Source organism: Neofelis nebulosa, chromosome 8 (assembly GCF_028018385.1).
Source record: "Neofelis nebulosa isolate mNeoNeb1 chromosome 8, mNeoNeb1.pri, whole genome shotgun sequence".
NCBI lineage: Eukaryota > Metazoa > Chordata > Mammalia > Carnivora > Felidae > Neofelis > Neofelis nebulosa.
The window spans coordinates 120,081,376-120,099,164 of record NC_080789.1 but is presented as its reverse complement, the minus strand read 5'-3'; the positions used below and the strand labels follow the sequence as shown (position 1 = coordinate 120,099,164).

At 40.0% G+C, this 17,789-nt stretch overlaps 1 protein-coding gene across 1 annotated transcript in view; it reads right to left on the bottom strand.

The window, feature by feature from the left end:
- ARHGAP21 (Rho GTPase activating protein 21) overlaps positions 1-17,789 on the bottom strand; it is a 133,180-nt gene that overhangs the window by 86,784 nt on the left and 28,607 nt on the right.

Sequence of the window (17,789 nt, the reverse complement as noted above, 5' to 3'; positions counted from 1 at the left end):
ATAAAACTCCAATTGTAGAAACCTTTTCTCTAAAAAGCAGCTCTCTATCCAAAAATGTAAAAGAACTCAATCTGATTCTCCTTAAAATACTCGTGACTTATAAACAATATTTCATTTTTAAAATAGTTCATCAATCCATTTATTAAGGGCAAATACAACTAAATACACATTCAACTAACTCAAGTATTTATTTAATCTAATAAATTTGTCCTCTTAGATTGCAAGGCATACTTAAATCCATACAGAAGACTCCACACAGAAGAATGATCTCCAATAGACTTCAAATACTTCTTTTTAATAAGGCCTTATATAATTTAGATTTTACAGAAACCAAAATTCCAAACTAACTACCCACGAAAAACGAAACGTCACAGAAATTTATCAGCTTGATTGTCGAACGCCTTCTGAGCATACTAGGAACAGATTTACATGAAATGATGACTATTAACTGGAATGCCAAAGTTATTTAAATCTGCTTTACATAAACGTATTTATTTATGTATTCATATTTAGCTGAAGGGATGCAGAGTGATGTACTTCTCCCACAAACCATGCAGCAGTACTCTATTAAGTATTAAAATTTCTGCTTAATTGCTTTTTCCTTTCCTGAGTTTTAATAAATATGGAACTTCCTAAAGGCAGGAAAGAGCCAAAGAATGGAAAGAAATAAAGCATTTGCTAAATGTAGATTTAAAAGAGTACAGTGGTAGTCACATTTAGCATAGACCCAAACAACAAAACAACAGCACTATATCATGCAAATATTCACAGTTTAATACAATTTATGCAAGGACAAGCATTTTGCCCACAGCATCAAAGTCTATCAAGCTCTACTGAGAACTTATAATCTATTGCCTTTTAAATATATCTACCAAAATCAAGGAACATAGTTTTAGTTACATTCCTCCTTTGCTGCTGTCTTGCCAGAAAATATCTGCTAATCATAAAGATGCAATGACAGAATTGATCATTTAGTACAACATACCTCTCTCTTTTCCCAATATAGTATTATACTGCTAGAATTTTCTTCTTAAACATGAAATTAATCAGTTCCTAAATTCTCATTTCATGAGATTTTCAAATCATAAAGGAAAGATACTCAGCTTCCAAAATACTTTTCTCCTAAGGATTTTTGAAGGGAATTACTTAACTGATTCTTTCTAGATAGAGAAGGACACGGAAGAAAAAATAGTACACTAAAATTAATCAGGAAAAGAAAGAAAGAAAGAAAGAAAGAAAGAAAGAAAGAAAAGAAAAGAAAGAAAGGAGAAAAGAAAAGAAGGATGGAAGGACTGGGGAGGAAGGGAAGAAGGCAAAAACGTGGTCCCATGGTGTTACAGAAAATGGAATCAAATGAAAATTCTCATACACTTCTACCTGGGAGCATACTCTTTCTGTAAACCTATTTGGCAATATTTATCAAGAGACTTAAATTTTATACCTTTTAACCTAATAAGTAGCAAAGTAATAAGAGATAAGGGCAAAGATTCATATTCTAAGATGTTCATTCCAAGGTATTATAAACGCAAATTGGAAACTAAAGGTCCAATAACAGCAATAGAAAGGAATAAATAAAATCATGATATAGCTACTGAAGTCATGATTGTGAAAAAATGGTTAATGGCATGGTAAATGGCATGCCCAAACACAATGCTAAGGAAAAAAGTAAAATATAAAAGTCAGAGTATGATAAAAAGTATTTTTTTAATGTTTATTTATTTTTGAGAGAGTGAGAGAGACAGATCGTGAGCAGGGGAGGGGCAGAGAGAGCTGGAAACACAGAATCCGAAGTAGGCTCCAGGCTCTGAGGTGTCAGCAGAGAGCCCAACGCAGGGTTCGAACTCATGAGCTGTGAGATCATGACCTGCGCCAAAGTCGGACTCTAAACCAACTAAGCCACCCAGGCGCTCCTATAAAAATTATTTTAAACACACACACACACACACACACACACACACACACACACACACACACACAATCTTTGGAATCAAAGGCCAGATTTCTCTTTTTTCTAAATAACTCCTAGATTTTCTACAATGAACATGCTTGCAAGCACTAATAACTTTGCCCATCTGCCTTCAATGTTGTGTAGCATATTCCTTGCTGACAGGTTGTATTCTGAAAATTCCGTCTGTGCTGAATGGTCCACTGCCTTCTCAGTGCCAGAGTTCCTTACAGCAGAATTCCCCAACCACTACTTTGAAGCAGTTTCTCAGGTCCTTTACCCGACAGAACGTCCTTACTGTACAACATATCCTACCGTAGTATAATTACTTGTTTATACCTTTGTCTTTTTAATCACAGAGCAGCTTCCTGAGGAGCAGGTCTATGTCTTATTCCAGTGCCCAACAAAAACCTGACAGGAAGTAGTACATGAAAAGCAAATTAAACTTAAATGAATTAAATGAGCAGAGTTTAAGAAAAAAAGGATAATATAGGGGCACCGGGGTGGCTCAATGTCCAACTCTCGACTTCAGCTCAGGTCATGATCCCAGGGTCGTGGGATGGTGCCCTGTGTTGGGCATGGAGCCTGCTTAAGATTCTCTCTCTCTTGCTCTGCCCCTCTCCCCATTCATGTTCTCTCTAAAATAAAAAAAAAAATTTTTTTTTAATTTAAAAAAGGATAATATAAAACGATTAATTTAAAATCTTGTGGAATTATTGTTTACTCTTTCCCCCATTTTTCTCAATTGAGACAGTAAATGTATATAGCTCTATTTCCTATCAAACAAAGATAGAGAAATAGCCATAAACTCAAATACAGATGTCTATTTTTACACGTATTTTCTTATAAAGAAGCTTTATTACATGAGTTATTTTCAGAAGCTACTTATTTTCTGATATGAATAAAATCTTGTTGACTCTCAATCAGAGAACAGATTTTATTTTTAGGTTAAAAACAATTATATCCCTACCCTTTGGGCAGACAGGAATCTCCAATTTAAGCTTAAACTTCAGTTCATTTTAGCTACCAACAAATAATGCAGTCCCCTCTGAGCAGACACAAGTAACTCTGAGCATACACATGGGATAGAGAAGACAAATGTAGAGAACGTCAGGCCCGTATCATGTGGTTTCACTATTTTGTTTGAAGCACTGTAATGATCTACAAAGTCAGGGGCTGGTTAAACGAACATACAAATAAATTTTCCAAATCTAATTTAATTTATGATTATCAATGACCCTATACTGGCAACCAAGGTTAGCAGCTGACTCAATTTCATTGGACTGAACTGTAGAGACTACATAATTTCACAGAATTTGATGGACCTAGAAGGAAACATAGAGATAATATAATCCAACTTGGTCATTCACCATTTCATAAAATAGAACACTGAGTCTCCAAGGGGTTAAATAATTTGCCAAAAGTTACCCAATTATTATTGGTGACCCCAACTATTCATTAGGGTCCAAACTGAAGTAGGGTAGGTCAGTATTACATCAGGAAGAGAGTATTACATCAGACAAGAAGATTAATTTCCTCACTAGCTCTCAATGAATGTAGCCTATCATAGTCTGACACCTGTTATTTCCAGGAGAGCAAGGTTGACACATGTAAGATAAGGTCTTCCCGATAAGAACCTTATACCCCAATGAATATGAAGGTGTGAAGCTTAAAGGAAGTAGCGTAAAAAGTACTTAGAATTACTGAATCTTAGAAACAGGGTATTTTTTTTTTTTCCTTTCCCTTACCTTTGGTTAAAGGGTATCCTAAAACAGAAGCTCAGTATACAAGATATCAAATACATCGAGCTGCTCTGTCTGGGAGAGACGGGCAGGGAGAGTCTGTACAGAAGCTGGCTTCATTCTGCTAGTTCTATAGAAACTTCCAACAGTCTGTTAGGGAGCTTAAAAATCAGAGATCTAGTTCAACAAATTTATTTCACAAATACAGAAACTGAGGCCCAGAGAGACTTGCTGATGGTCTCGTAGCTAATGAGTGACATAGTTCGGACCAGAACCTGTGTTTCCAAGTCTCCTAATCCTGAAACTTTTCCACTACACAACGCCACTGATAGACTGTTTCAGCAATCTGGGGAAAATAGTTAATGGGTAACCTATCTTTCTTTTTCCTTTCATAATTTATGTTTTTTAAACACATAGTACATGTTATGTTCATTAAAGACATATTAGAAAATAGAACTAAAGCCAAAAGAAAATAACTCATGTACCAGTGCTCCTCTAGAGAAAATGGATGTCAATATTTTGGTGTATATATACATCCTTCCAGAATTTTTCATATGTAAATACATATAAATATGCACTTGGGAAAAATGTTCTTTTAATCTACTTATTTTTATTTAATATGTTATGAATGCCTTTCCATATTAACATGTTTTATCATATGAATAAACATTTTATTTATTCACTCTTCCCTAGTGAATAGGATATGTTCATTCCTATGAACATATGGAATGTTCTAAATAGGGTAAGTCATTTAGATATGTACACAGTACATTAAACTTCCCTATGCTACTCTTACTATTAGTATTACTACTATTACAACCACTTTAAAGACAATATTTGTGAAAACCCATAAGTAGTTGTCAGGATAAATTTCTAAGCATAGATCTGCTGGCTCAAATAGTTTTGTTTGTTTTTAGTTTCCCATACAAAATTCCAAAGTGCCATCTATAAAACAAAGTCACAAACCCACTGACAATACATGAGACCACTGTATCCGTATTCCAGCATACAATGGGTAGTCATTTTTTAATCTCTGCAAATACGCTAAAATGAAAAGTGGTTCTTATTGTTTTAATTTTGTTTCTCTCATTAGTAGTGAGACTAAACATCTTTGTCTGTAACATCCTATTCTTAAAGACTTATAATATAAATAACACAGACAAAAAATACACAGAGAGTCTCCAGCTTGTTTAAGATTGAATTACAAGAAAACATGTCGTCATTGGAGTTCAGAACACAGTTCTCATACAAAATTATAAATGAGGGTTGACAGTAATAGCTTAAAACATGGTTGTAGAAATCAAAGCAAAATCTCTGGGAACTAGAAAGAGAGCTTAAAATACACAAGAACTCAGACACGACCATGTGGGGAAACAGACCCCAGATCTCAGAGAGTATACAACAAGTCACTCTAAGAAGGGCCCAACTATCTCACATTCAAATCAGTCTGAGCACTGGGATGCGCCCTAACGTGAGGCAGAGAGACATGACAGTGGGTCCACCTTTGAGTTGCCTGGTCCAGCAAAGGCAAACGAGATGATGTGATCTAAGCATCCATAGTCCCCTGGGGAAGACAGGGCTTCGAGATGGAGAAACCAGGCTGCCATCCAATTACTAATGTAGGAATGTGGGGGGTCTGTTTTTGCCCTTTCAAATGCGTCACTATTTCTTGGTCGAACCCAATTGTGTTTTACTCATTTCAAAAACCCAGCTACGTAAAAAACTCCAAATGCAGGAGGTCCTTGTTTTGTAATTTGTTCACAAAAAGTTATGATTAAATATTAAAAAGTATTTTATACACATTTTGTGGAGTTTGCTATTTAAAGGAACTCTGGGATAGAGCCTTTTAGAAAGCAATAAATTATTTTAATCACTCCATAATTTATGTCCTATAAATATAACTGCCTTTCAACCTAGCATATTTCTGGAAACTACATCATAAAATGGATCATTTTTAATAGATAATATTTTCACGTAGAAAAAGTCCTTTAATTAGCTAAAACACAGAAATGATTCAACAGTATATCAGAAAAGCAAAGATATAACAATTTAAAGTCTCTAAAACCATTTACAAGTACAATTTTTCAATAGGCATAAATATACCAGCCACATATGGAGTATCTTAAAATACTATAAAGTCCATACAATACTCATAAAAAATACAAATCCAACCTACATAAATTTTACTAAAAAATTTATGAACAGCCTGAACAGCCAAAAGGGAATTCTATATCAAAAGAAGGGCTTTTTACATTCCTTTACACTCCTTTGCTTTGGTTATAGAACAGGTATTTATGGTTGCATTGGATAACATAGGGCATTTCTTTGAATACTAGCTGGCTGGACCATCTCCCAAATCAATTTCCAGATTTTTGTTGATGATACTGATACTGTTGTTGTAGAAGTAATTCAAATTTTGACTAAATAATTATAATTTCCACAGGACAAAGCAAGAGTTTATCTTACAAACAAGTCCTATTTTTTGAAAGTTGATTCTCTATTATCTGGATCTCCCATCCTTAAAAACCTTTATATTTGAGTAGATAGTGTCAATGAGTGAAATATTTAATAAGCAGTTCTTAAGGATTTCTGAAAAATGAAGGCCTGGGATTGATACTAACTTGCTTTGTTACTCAAATAAAGACTATTCAAAGAAACTGAAAATTAGATGACATTAGTCCTATTTTATGAGTTTTTAACAGTATACTCAAAGAAATTAGGTAACTCACCTACTTCTTAGAGCTAGTGAATGAGGGGCAAAAGATGTGAACAGACCCGTCACAAAAGAGGGAATTGAAATGGTCAATAAGTGTAAGAAAAGATGCTCAACCTCATTAATTATCAGACAAATGCAAATTTAAACCATAAGATACTACTAAACATACACCAAAATGGCTAAAAAAAATTTTTTTTTTAACTGGCAATCAATTATTGGCAAGGATGTAGAGAAATGAGAATTTTCAAATACTGCCTATTGGAGTATAAATTAGTACAACCACTTTGAAAAACTGCAAAACTGCTTATAATATCTGTTAAAGTTTGGCCATGAAATATACATATCCTGAGTCCCAGCATCTTCACTCCTAGATATAGATTCAACAGAAATCCACACATATAAAACTATGTTCAAAATATTCTGAGCACCATTATTTATAAGGGCTAAAAGTTGGAAACAAGCCAAACGTCCATCAAAATGAATTGAAAAATAAATTGCGGTATATTCATAAAATGACCTACTATAAATGAAATTTTTAAAATTTACAGCTAATACAACATGGATGAACTTCGAAGATAATACTAAGTGAAAAAATCAGGGGCACCTGTGTGGCTCAGTAGGTTAAGCATCCGACTTCAGCTCAGGTCATGATCCTGCAGTTTGTGGGTTCAAGCCCTGCGTCGGGCTCTGTGCTGACAGCCCGGAGCCTGGAGCCTGCTTTGGATTCTGTGTCTCCCTCTCTCTCTGCACCTCCCCTGCTCACAGTCTGTCTCTCTCTCAAAAATAAATAAACGTTAAAAAAAAAAGTCGAACACAAAAGGGTACATAAAATGTGACAGCATTCATAAAACTCAAAACAGGCAAACCAATACATGGTGGTTATCTTTAGACTAAGAGGGAAAGATGACTACAAGGGATATAACAGAGGCTACTAAGGAGCTGTTCACTTTCTATAGCTTGATCTGGACAACGATCCACAGGTGTGTTCACTGTGTGAAATTCACCAAGCTGCGTATTTATGATTTATGTGTGTTGTGTACTGTTGTATTTCTATTTAAAATGTTTATGTGTTTGTGAAAACATGAATCTGATTATGTTACTGTCATGCTAAACGCCCTACAGTAGGCTTCCCCGTCACACTGGGAAGGAAATCAAACTCTTCTCTTACAGACCCTCCATGACCTTGGTCCTGGATAAAACTCTGACCTAATTCCCTAACTCCTCTCCCCTGTTCAAGGGCTCCTGCCACACAAATCTCAAACACACCGAACTCTTTCCCATCTTTGGGGTTTTACTTTTGCAGTTCCCTCCACCTGAGTGCTGACATTTATATGGCCTGTTTCCTTAATTCAATCAGGATTCCACCTACACATCATCTATTCAGAGAAGTTACTCTGCTCAGTGGGGCTTTTCCTGACCACCTTATCTGTCTCTCTGTCACTCCATCCTGCTTTATTTTTCCTCCTAGCACTTAGCACAGTCTGAAACGTTTGTTTGACTGATTGATTGATTTTCTGTTCCACTCCCCCACCATTAAAATATAAGGTCCGTGAGAGCAGGAATTCTGTTTTGTTCACACCAGAACAGTAGCACAAAGCAGGTACATAGAAAAATGTACATTGAATGAACAGAACATGAATATTTCTTTTCCTACAAAGGAAATGCTATATTTGTAATGATTTATTTCTGTGTTTCCGTGTTTAAATCTGTCTCCCCTACTTGAGTATAATCTCCAAGACCACAGACATACATGCTCAGCATTTTATAGCTAAGACCTAACACAGAAGCCAGGTAAAAACCAAGTGCTCAATAAATATTTGTGGAAGCAACAGATGTATACCAATACACCACCGAAATTTCATTTTTCCTAAGCTTACCGAAAAATACGCATTGTAACACTTGAGTCAGGATCTAACCATTAGGATTACTGCCTGAATGAAGCTCCTTATATTTCAAGGCCCTAAAAAGCACCATTTCTCCCTCACCACTAGGTGTACACCCAGAATCACTGATTTAACAAAGTATTTTGACCGATCACCATTATTTATGGTAAGCTTAATATAAAGTCCCGTTCCCTCCTGTGCAGAAAAGACTTAACATAGAGGAGGCCTGAGACTGCCATCCTTAAGACAGGCCAGCTTACAGGTTGGTTCTTCATTGTCATTGGAGTATTTGGATCCAGGGGGGCTCCCGCCATTCCCTAACTGACGAAAGTCGCTCACTGAGCCTAAACTGTGTATGCAGACGACATGGTTTATGCTGAACATTTGCTTGCCCTCTGGGGGTCTGGGATTTGGGTCCATGCTGGGCAGAAGGTGACGGTCTCTGATGAGCTTCCCTGGTAGACAGACTTCACACACAGTCACACTGTGATGCTAGAGGAATTTGGCGTGCTGTGCACGACTCCACTGGGAGAGATTCTTGGAAGTTTGTGTGGTTTTCTCTGGACTTCCTTTGCTGCTTTTGCTTTGTGTCCTTTGCTGTTATGAAACATAGTTCAGTACTACAATATGCGGAATCTTCTACATCCTCTGAGCACATCATCGAACTAGAGGGTTGTTTGGGGGATCCCAACACACTTCCCAATTCTGAAATAGATGATAATCAGCCCCAACTATAGAGAGACAAAAGAGGAAAGAGAACAGTGATCTCCACCTTCTGGTGTTTATGCCTACATACACTCCCCTCCCTTCGGGTGTGATTTGCTTCTAATGAATGGAATTCAGCAAATGTGATGGGATGTCACTTCTAAGATTAGATTACAAGAGACTGTGACCTTTCTCTTGCCCGCACTCTCTCTCTGGCTCTTCTCCCTTGCTCCTTCTTATGAAACAAGTTGCCATCTTGTGAGCTGTCCTCTGGAGAGGCGCATGTGACAAGAAACCCAGGACAGTCTCCAGCCAACAGCCAGCAAAAAACTGAGGCCCTCAGCCCAGCAGCCTGTGGGAAACTGAATCCCACCGGCAACCACGTGAGTGAGTCTGGAAGCAGATCCCTCCCCAGAAAAGCCCTGAGATGATGTCAGCTCTGGCTGACCCTGAGTGTGGCCTCATGAGACACTCTGGGCCAGAGGAGCAGGTGAAGCCACGCCTGGAATTCTGACCAGCAGAAACGCAGATAATAAATGTTATTGTTCTAAATCACGGAATTTTGCAGGCAACCTGTTTTTCTGCGGTAGGTAACTACTCTGCCACTTAAAACAACTAAAAATTTGAACATACATAAAACAATGATTTCCAGACATTGGGCGTCAGACAACAAAGGATAGTGATTGCTGAAAAAAACGGAAATAAAGTGAGCACTACTCCCCCAGCGTACTACACAAGAAAACGTCAAGGCCAAGGCACACCTTGGGCCCCCCTAAGTTCAATGAAGCCACAGTGGCCAGAGCTCTCAGGGAGGGGTACGAAAAAGAAAATGGAGCAGGGAGGGAGCTCTGGGTCCTTCCCACCCAGGCTTTAGCCGAGTACTAATGAGCTTTTATGAGGAAGCTGGCCGAGACAAGACCTGGAGAGACCAATCCCTGCAGCTCACACTGGGATAGGAAGAGTGCCAGTTCCCGCCAGACAGCATGGGGAAAACCCCAGAAGTCATGGGCACCAGGTAAAATACTCCCAAGTATATTGCTTCACCAGAGGGGGAATATTAGCACTAGACTAAAGCTGCTCTGGTTCCAGTAATAAGGCTTTAAAAAAAGAAGGAAGGAAGGAAAAGAAAAGAAAAGAAAAATGATTATATGCCAAAGGAGCAAAGGGCCAACATATACTGGTATATGGGCGAGTACAGCAGGAATGGTTGTGCGGGTGCTAGATCAGGGAGGGGTAGAATATAAAGTTGGATAACAGTTAAGATGAGGCACTTTGAGGGGCACCTGGGTGGCTCAGTTGGTTAAGAGTACGACTCTTGATTTCAGTTCAGGTCATGATCTCAGGGTTCGTGAGTTTGAGCCCCAAGTCAGGCTCCACAGCTGGTGGTGCAAAGCCTGCTTGGGATTCTCTTTCTCCCTCCGCGTCTCTGACCCTCCCCCAGTCATTCTATCTCTCTGTCAAAACAAAGAAATAAACTTTAAAAAATAAAAAGACGAGGCACTTCTTTTTTTTTTTTTAATGTTTATTTTTGAGAGAGAGAGAGAGAGAGAGAGGGCAAGGGGCAGAGAGAGAGGGAGATACAGAATCTGAAGCCAGCTCCAGGCTCTGAGTTGTCAGCACAGAGCCGGATGCAGGGCTTGAACTCACAAATCGTGAGATCATGACCTGAGCCAAAGTTGGGCGCTTAACCAACTAAGCCACCCAGGCGCCCCAAGATGAGGCACTTCTCCTTGACACAGGATTTAACACCGATGCAGGGAATAAGACAGCCAAGGCTGATACACTACAGGGATGGCTCCAAGAAGCTTGGCAGACGTGATATCCCATATTAAATGAAATACAGATGCCAGAACTGCTGACTGTGGTGGAAGGGACAGCTCTAAAGACCAGACAACTGGGCATCCTAGATGGGCCTAACGGGTCAGACCAGAAAACCAACCAGCAAACCGTGTTCCTCGGGAAGGCCTGAGGACACTGCATTTACCAGGGCAATTTAGAATGGACCGAGGCAGGAGGATCGGCTCCTCTGAGCAGCAGGCCAGAACTAATAGCAGAGAATCCTGCTACAGATCTGGGCTTCTCCAGGAGCAGTGAGGATGTTAGGACCACAGAACAGCAGAGCCCAGGAAGCAGCATTTAACATTTAGAGTCAGGATGGAGAAATTCAGGAATGAGAGTCAGAATAAGAACGGCATCCCGGGGGCCTAACCCAGAATCTGCAGAGACAGGTGATAAAACATGTCTCTCCTAGGGGCAGTCTGTCACTGGCTCTCCCCGGCCCCTGCAGGAGATAGGAGTAAGGTCCCAGGAGCGACAAATCTCACTAAGACAGAGAAGGGGGACAGCTGAAGCTATGAGCTGCTGGAAGATGGGTGAAATGGTCTTGTAAAGGGGAGATGGGTGAAGGGGCAAGAGGGGGTGTGGGGACAACAGGGGCAAATAAAGGGAAGGAGGCCTTCCCTCAAGAGGAAAAGAAAACAGAGAGACTCTAGTGCAGTTTTCTGTTTTCTTAACTGTTTTCTCTCTCTCTTGTCACTTTCCTATCCCACCTTTTCTTCTCCCTTCTCCTATTAGTCCCTGTTCAGGCAACATCTTCTCCAGTACTCCCTAAATTGGCCATCAATTAGGAGGATGCTTTTTCACATTAGGAATATAGCTTTATAATTCCCATTTGATTGATTGATTGATTGATTGATTGATTTTTAGAGAGAGAGCATGCATACAAGTGGGGAGGGGGGCAGAGGGAAAGAGAAAGAGAACCTTAAGCAGACTGCATGCCCAGTCAGCACAGAGCCTGACACGGGGCTTGATCCCAAGACCCTGGGATCATGACCCGAACTGAAATCAAGAGTCAGACGCTCGACCAACTGAGCCACCAAGACCCCCTATAACTCCCATTTTAAAAGCTAAAATGTTGAACACTATATTCTTCAAATAAGAGTTTGAGAGTATTACGTATTGCATTTTGGAGGGAACATTCTAAGGCACTATGTTGATAAAACTAGTAAATTCTGCAGCTCTACGTTTGTTTCTGTTTGGACACCCTTGGGAAAACTAGGTACTTACTGCACAGTTCAAAGCAACTACTGTGAAGTTTCTATTAAATAAATGACAGATCCCTATCGGTGCATGGGTGGCTCAGTCGGTTGAGCGTCCGACTTCGGCTCAGGTCTTAATCTCACAGTTCGTGGGTTCGAGCCCCACATCAGGCTCTGTGCTGATGGCTTGGACCCAGGGGCCTACTTCGGATTCTGTGTCTCCCTCTCTCTGCCCCTTCTCCACTCATGCTCTCTCTCTCTCAAAAATGAATAAACGTTAAAAAAAATTTTTTTAAATAAATAACAGACCTTCCCATTCATGGCATAAACTAAAAGTTTATGAATGGTACCCTTTATCAGCAAGGTTCTCCTCTCAGTCGTGAGTAAACACGATACAACACAGGAGTGAAAATGTCATTCCTCAAATATATAGCAGCATGTAAGACACATCCGGCTTTTCTAAAAATCTTTTTTTTTTTGCTAGAACTGGAATCATCTACTTACAGCTAAGAACACTAAAATCCAGAGAGTCAACAGAATTGTTCAGAATCACACAACCAAATAATGGCAGAGCACACAGCATATACAGAAGCCTCTACTCTCAGTCCAAAGCTCTCTCACCACCAGACCATCCGACTTCTCAAGCAAATGGGTCCCCCAAAGGTGGGGAAAGGTAGCATTCAAAAGCTCATGCTTTCAGTGCTTTTTTCCTTGTAATCAAGCCCAACTATCATCAAAAAGTCCAAACAGATGAGTCTGCCATTCCATTTATCCACAGACTATTCAGTCTGTCATTTACAAATCAGTCTTTTCCTTCAGAGAATTCCATTTTGTCTTTCTTATTCATTTAAACCCGAGTTTGCCCATCAACTGGAGCTCCCAGGCTGAGTATCTAGGCTAAAGGGGGCAGGACACAGTTTGCCTCTGGCCCCTCTGGTTACAGGTCCAGAGGCAGCTGGCTCAGGGTTAACCATGGATAGGAACTACCTATTTAATCTAATTGCTTACTATTCAAACCTAACCACTTTTGAGTTCAGAAGCAATTATGCGTATTGTTATAGGAAATTAATGACGCTACTTTTTAAAACTTTATTTCAACATTAAGCTTTGCTCACATAGGCTCAGTTGATAATTACATTGCTTATATAGCATGGTCACCACCTCGAAGTATTATCACACATGTATATGCATATTAGCAATGCTGGAGTTTCAGTAGCAGAGCAAAGACCTAAGAAAGTGACATTAACTAACCCACGTTACAAAAGGCACCTAACACTCACGACCACCAATAGTTATTGCAAAACCTAGTTCTCCCTCTTTGTGTTTTCTTACCTGTCTTACCCTTAGTGTTCAGCCTTTTCTCTCTCCCTTAGTACCGAGTATCTCTCATTCCAGACTTCCTAAGCCTTTTCTCCCCAATCTGTGCTTCTGTTACTCCTTTTTTAGTCTCCTTTTGTCCCCTGCTTCCTATATTGGCCATCAACCAACAATATATACATATATAATTTTTGTCATTTACGTTCTTTTTTTAAACAATTTTTTAATGTTTATTTTTGAGAGAGAGAGACAGAGAGTGAGACACAGAATCCGAAGCAGGTTCCAGGCTCTGAGCTGTCCACACAGACCCTGATGTGGGGCTCGAACCTATGGACCATGAGATCATGACCCGAGCCAAAGTCGGACGCTCAACCGACTGAGCCACCCAGGCACCCTTTGTCATTTACATTCTTTAAATTTTCTTTTTAACATTTATTCATTTTTGGGAGTGAAAGAGACAGACCGTAAGCGGGGGAGGGGCAGAGAGAGAGGGAGACACAGAATCCGAAGCAGGCTGCAGGCTCTGAGCTGTCAGCACAAGGACTGACACAGGGCTCGAACTCATGGACTGTGAGATCATGACCTGAGCTGAAGTCAGACACTTAACTGACTGAGCCACCCAGGCGCCCCTGTCATTTGCATTCTTAATGCAGCTTCAGAGTTACCAGTTTTAAAAACTGATGCACCGAATACCATATTCTACCCTTCAGGACAGAGGCAGAATAGCACGGGCGTTAAGAGCAAGGGCTGCAAAGTCTGACTCCCTGGGCTGCATCCTGGTCTGCAGCTTCTGAGCTGCGTGCAGCCCTGGGCAAGTGACTTATCCCCATGTTTAATCTGCTTCCTGTAAAGTGGGGGTGTGAAAACAATATCATCTCGATAGGGTTATTATAAGATTTAAAGGAGGCTAACTATGTAAAATATCTGACACATAGTAAGTACCCACTAAACATTAGCTCTTTTTATCTCTCACAAAACACTGAACTTAAGGGGCACCTGGGTGGCTCAGTCAGTTAAGTGACAGCCTCTGACTCTTCCTTTCAGCTCAGGTCATGATCTCAGTGTTGTGAGATCCAAGCCCCAGGTCAAACCCCACATGAGGCTCTGCTCTGGACATTGAGCCTGCTTAAGATTCTCTCCCTAGCTCACTCTCTCGCTCTCTCCCTCTCCCTCTCCCACTGGTACTCTCTATCTCTCTTTAAAACAAAACAGAACGAAACACTGAACTAAAGCTCCTTGTGACATCTTTCAGCATTTTGGAAGCTTGGTGTTACGGAGCTAGTCATAGGGCAGAGAGGTATTTTTCTTCCCTCCTGTGCCTTAAACCAATAATTCACCTCACAGTGGTTATGACGCCTTGCTCCTTCAATTCCTAGCCGCCCCCCCCCCGCCCACTGATCTCACCTGTAAACTCTACGCATGGAAAATCAGCCCTCTCTGCATTGCAGCAATGCTAGTCATATCCCTACACATGTAAGCGTTTCTGTAATCCCATCTTCACCCTGCCCACCAGCAAGTTTCTCCTGCACTACTCCCCGCTGATCGCAACTACGCATCTCCAGTACAAGGCCGTTCGTTCGTAGGGAAGTGAGCAGTGAGCATAACGAGGAAAGAGATGACTCACAAAGCATGCCACACAGCTGCAGAGAGGGTTCTCCTGGAGGTCAAACCGAGAAAAAAGTCAATTTATACCATTCTGCCTAGCAAAGCCAAGCCATTAGCATCCTTAAAGAGAAGCCCTCATTTTCAGGCTCCCTGATCAAAAAACAAAAAACAAAGAAGTAGGGCGCCTGGATAACTCGGTCAGTTGAGCATCTGACTCTTGATTGTGGCTCAGGTCATGATTCCCGGGTCATAGGATTAAGTCCCATGTCAGGCTCTGTGCTGAGTGTGGAGCCTGCTTAAGAGTTTCTCTCCTTCTCCCTCTGCCCCTCTCCCCCTTTCAATCTCTCTCTCTAAATTTAAAAAAAAAAAGAAGCAATTAACCACTTAGAATTTTTATATAAATATAATTTAAATCACGTAGTAAGTGATAACCCTATAATACCTTACATTTCCCTTAATTCTTAAAGGAAGATAAAATGTAAAGTAATATTTATAGAAAAACAGTCAAATAAGCATTTAGTTCTTTCCATCATTTAAGGCAGAGCTTTACTGTGTAGAAGAATCACCAGAGGATCTTGTTAAAATGCAAATTCCGACTTTATAGGGCTGGGGTGGGTCCTGGAAGTCTGCATTTCCTACCGACTTCCCGGCCACACAGATGCTGCTGGTCTGTGGATCACACTTAGGACTAGCAAGAATTTAAGGTATCTTAAGTGTCAAAAGGCCTATTCCCAATTTCCTAGCTTATCAACTGAAAGCCTCCTCCGACCAGTGTTAGCAGCAGCAGCTTGTTCTAACAGCTGGAAGGAACAGACTGTCGTAGGCTACCAACTGCTTCTTAACAATCAAGGAGCAAAGAGAGGAGCTGGAGAAGAGGAAAGAGCTTCAAGGAGGAAGCACAAAAGGTCTCTGCAGACTCTCTTTCTGTCTTCCATTTGGTTTCCCCAAGGAGGAGATGAAAAATATACACCTGAGTCATCAGTATGGTTATCTCCCAGTTTCCAACTCAAGGAATCCAATCTGGCTCTTCTTCCCTGAAATGGACTTAACACAGAATGACTATTTCTATTAGGGAATAAAGTTTCCAACCATTTTTACAACCTTCTTTCGAAGAAAGAAATGTATCTTCTTTAACAGTATGATTATTTTTCCCTTTGTAACACTTGACAACGAACTTAAAGGCAACACTTCATTGAGAAGGAGACGTGTGAGTAAAACCCTGACGGAAGTGAAAAGGCATGCCGTGCAGAGGGGTCTGGGAGTAAAGCATTTCAGGAAAAGGGAACCGGAAGCAAAGGCCTTGGGATTGAAACAGCAAGGAGTCCAGTGTGATTAGAGACAACGGAGCAGAGAAATGTCAGTAGAAACAAGGTCATGGAGATGATGGAGGAAGGGGAACGAATCACATAGGGCTCTGGGCTTTTGCGCTGACTCTGGTGGTCTTTGGGGCTCTGAATGGGGGCCATGTTCCAGTGCGTACTGCAGGGTGGGTGCTCTGCACATGTATAAAAAGAAGGATATGCCAGGATCTTCCATGCTTGGCACCTCCCAGTATCCCTTCTGAGGTCCCTAGATAAGGGGCCGGGCAAGATCGATTGTTACTGGGCTTGAGGGAAAACCAAGAAATGGGTTACTGGTTATGTCCCAAACATGTTGAAACCTTAATGGCAAACTTCTTTGTATGACTGAGCTCCACCACCACCAAACGTTCAGCCCTGGTTCCAAATACTGATCAGAACAGCTGAAATTTCATATACCAAGGGAGAGAAAGGAGAGAAACATAGGGTCCTCTTTTCCTCATGGTGTGGTGCAAATGCAAAGTATTATCACCCATAAAATTTTAAAATTCACTCATCTCTCACAAAGTCTAAGAACACTCTACTCTCTAAGATTTTCTTAATATAGAAATGTGTTTTATAAAAGTTATGCTTCAAAAGTATTATTACTCTCGGGGCGCCAGGGTGGCTCAGTCAGTTGAGCGTCCGACTCTTGATTTTTGGCTCAGGTCATGAACCCAGGGTCGTGGGATGGAGGTCTGCACTGGGTTCCAGGCTGAGCGGGGAGCCTGTATGAGATTCCCTCTCTCCCTCTGCCCCTCTCCCCTGCCCACGCGCTCTCTCTCTAAAAGTTAAAAAAAAAAAAAAAAAAAAAGTATTATCACTCTAAAAAATAAACAAATAAATAAAAGTATTATCACTCTGACCCAGTAATTTCACTTCTGAAATGGTATCCTATATGCAAGTAATCCTAGCAGTGAAAACAATTTTAATCACAAAGATACTCACCATATTTTATTTATAATCACAAAAAAAAACTAGAAGCAATTTAAAAGTTTGGCAACAGTTAGATGATTAAATATATTAATAGTGTAATATATGAAATATTAAGTACATAATATTATATATAGATAATAAACATTAAATACATTAAGATTACATTATATATACATTTTGTAGAATATCACGCAGCAATTAAAAATGACATCACAATATGGCATCTGTGTCACAATTTGCATGTATACTATGATTACAACTTGTAAACTACACAAGCACAGAGGAAAAAAAAACACTATATGGGCAGGAAAAAAAACTGCAATATACATACCAAAATATTAATAAGAGTTGTATTTGAGTAACTGAACTAGGTAAATCAATTTTAATTCATATTTTCCAATTTTTGTAAGTGACTCTGCACTTGGCTTACAATTTTAAAAATTAAAATAACAGACCTCTTTGCTCCCATCTTTTTATTTCCAATATGGATCTCAAACGATATCACCCCTATATATGTTACCATCCAGCCTAGAATATGTTAATAATTACAGGAAGCACTGTGAAG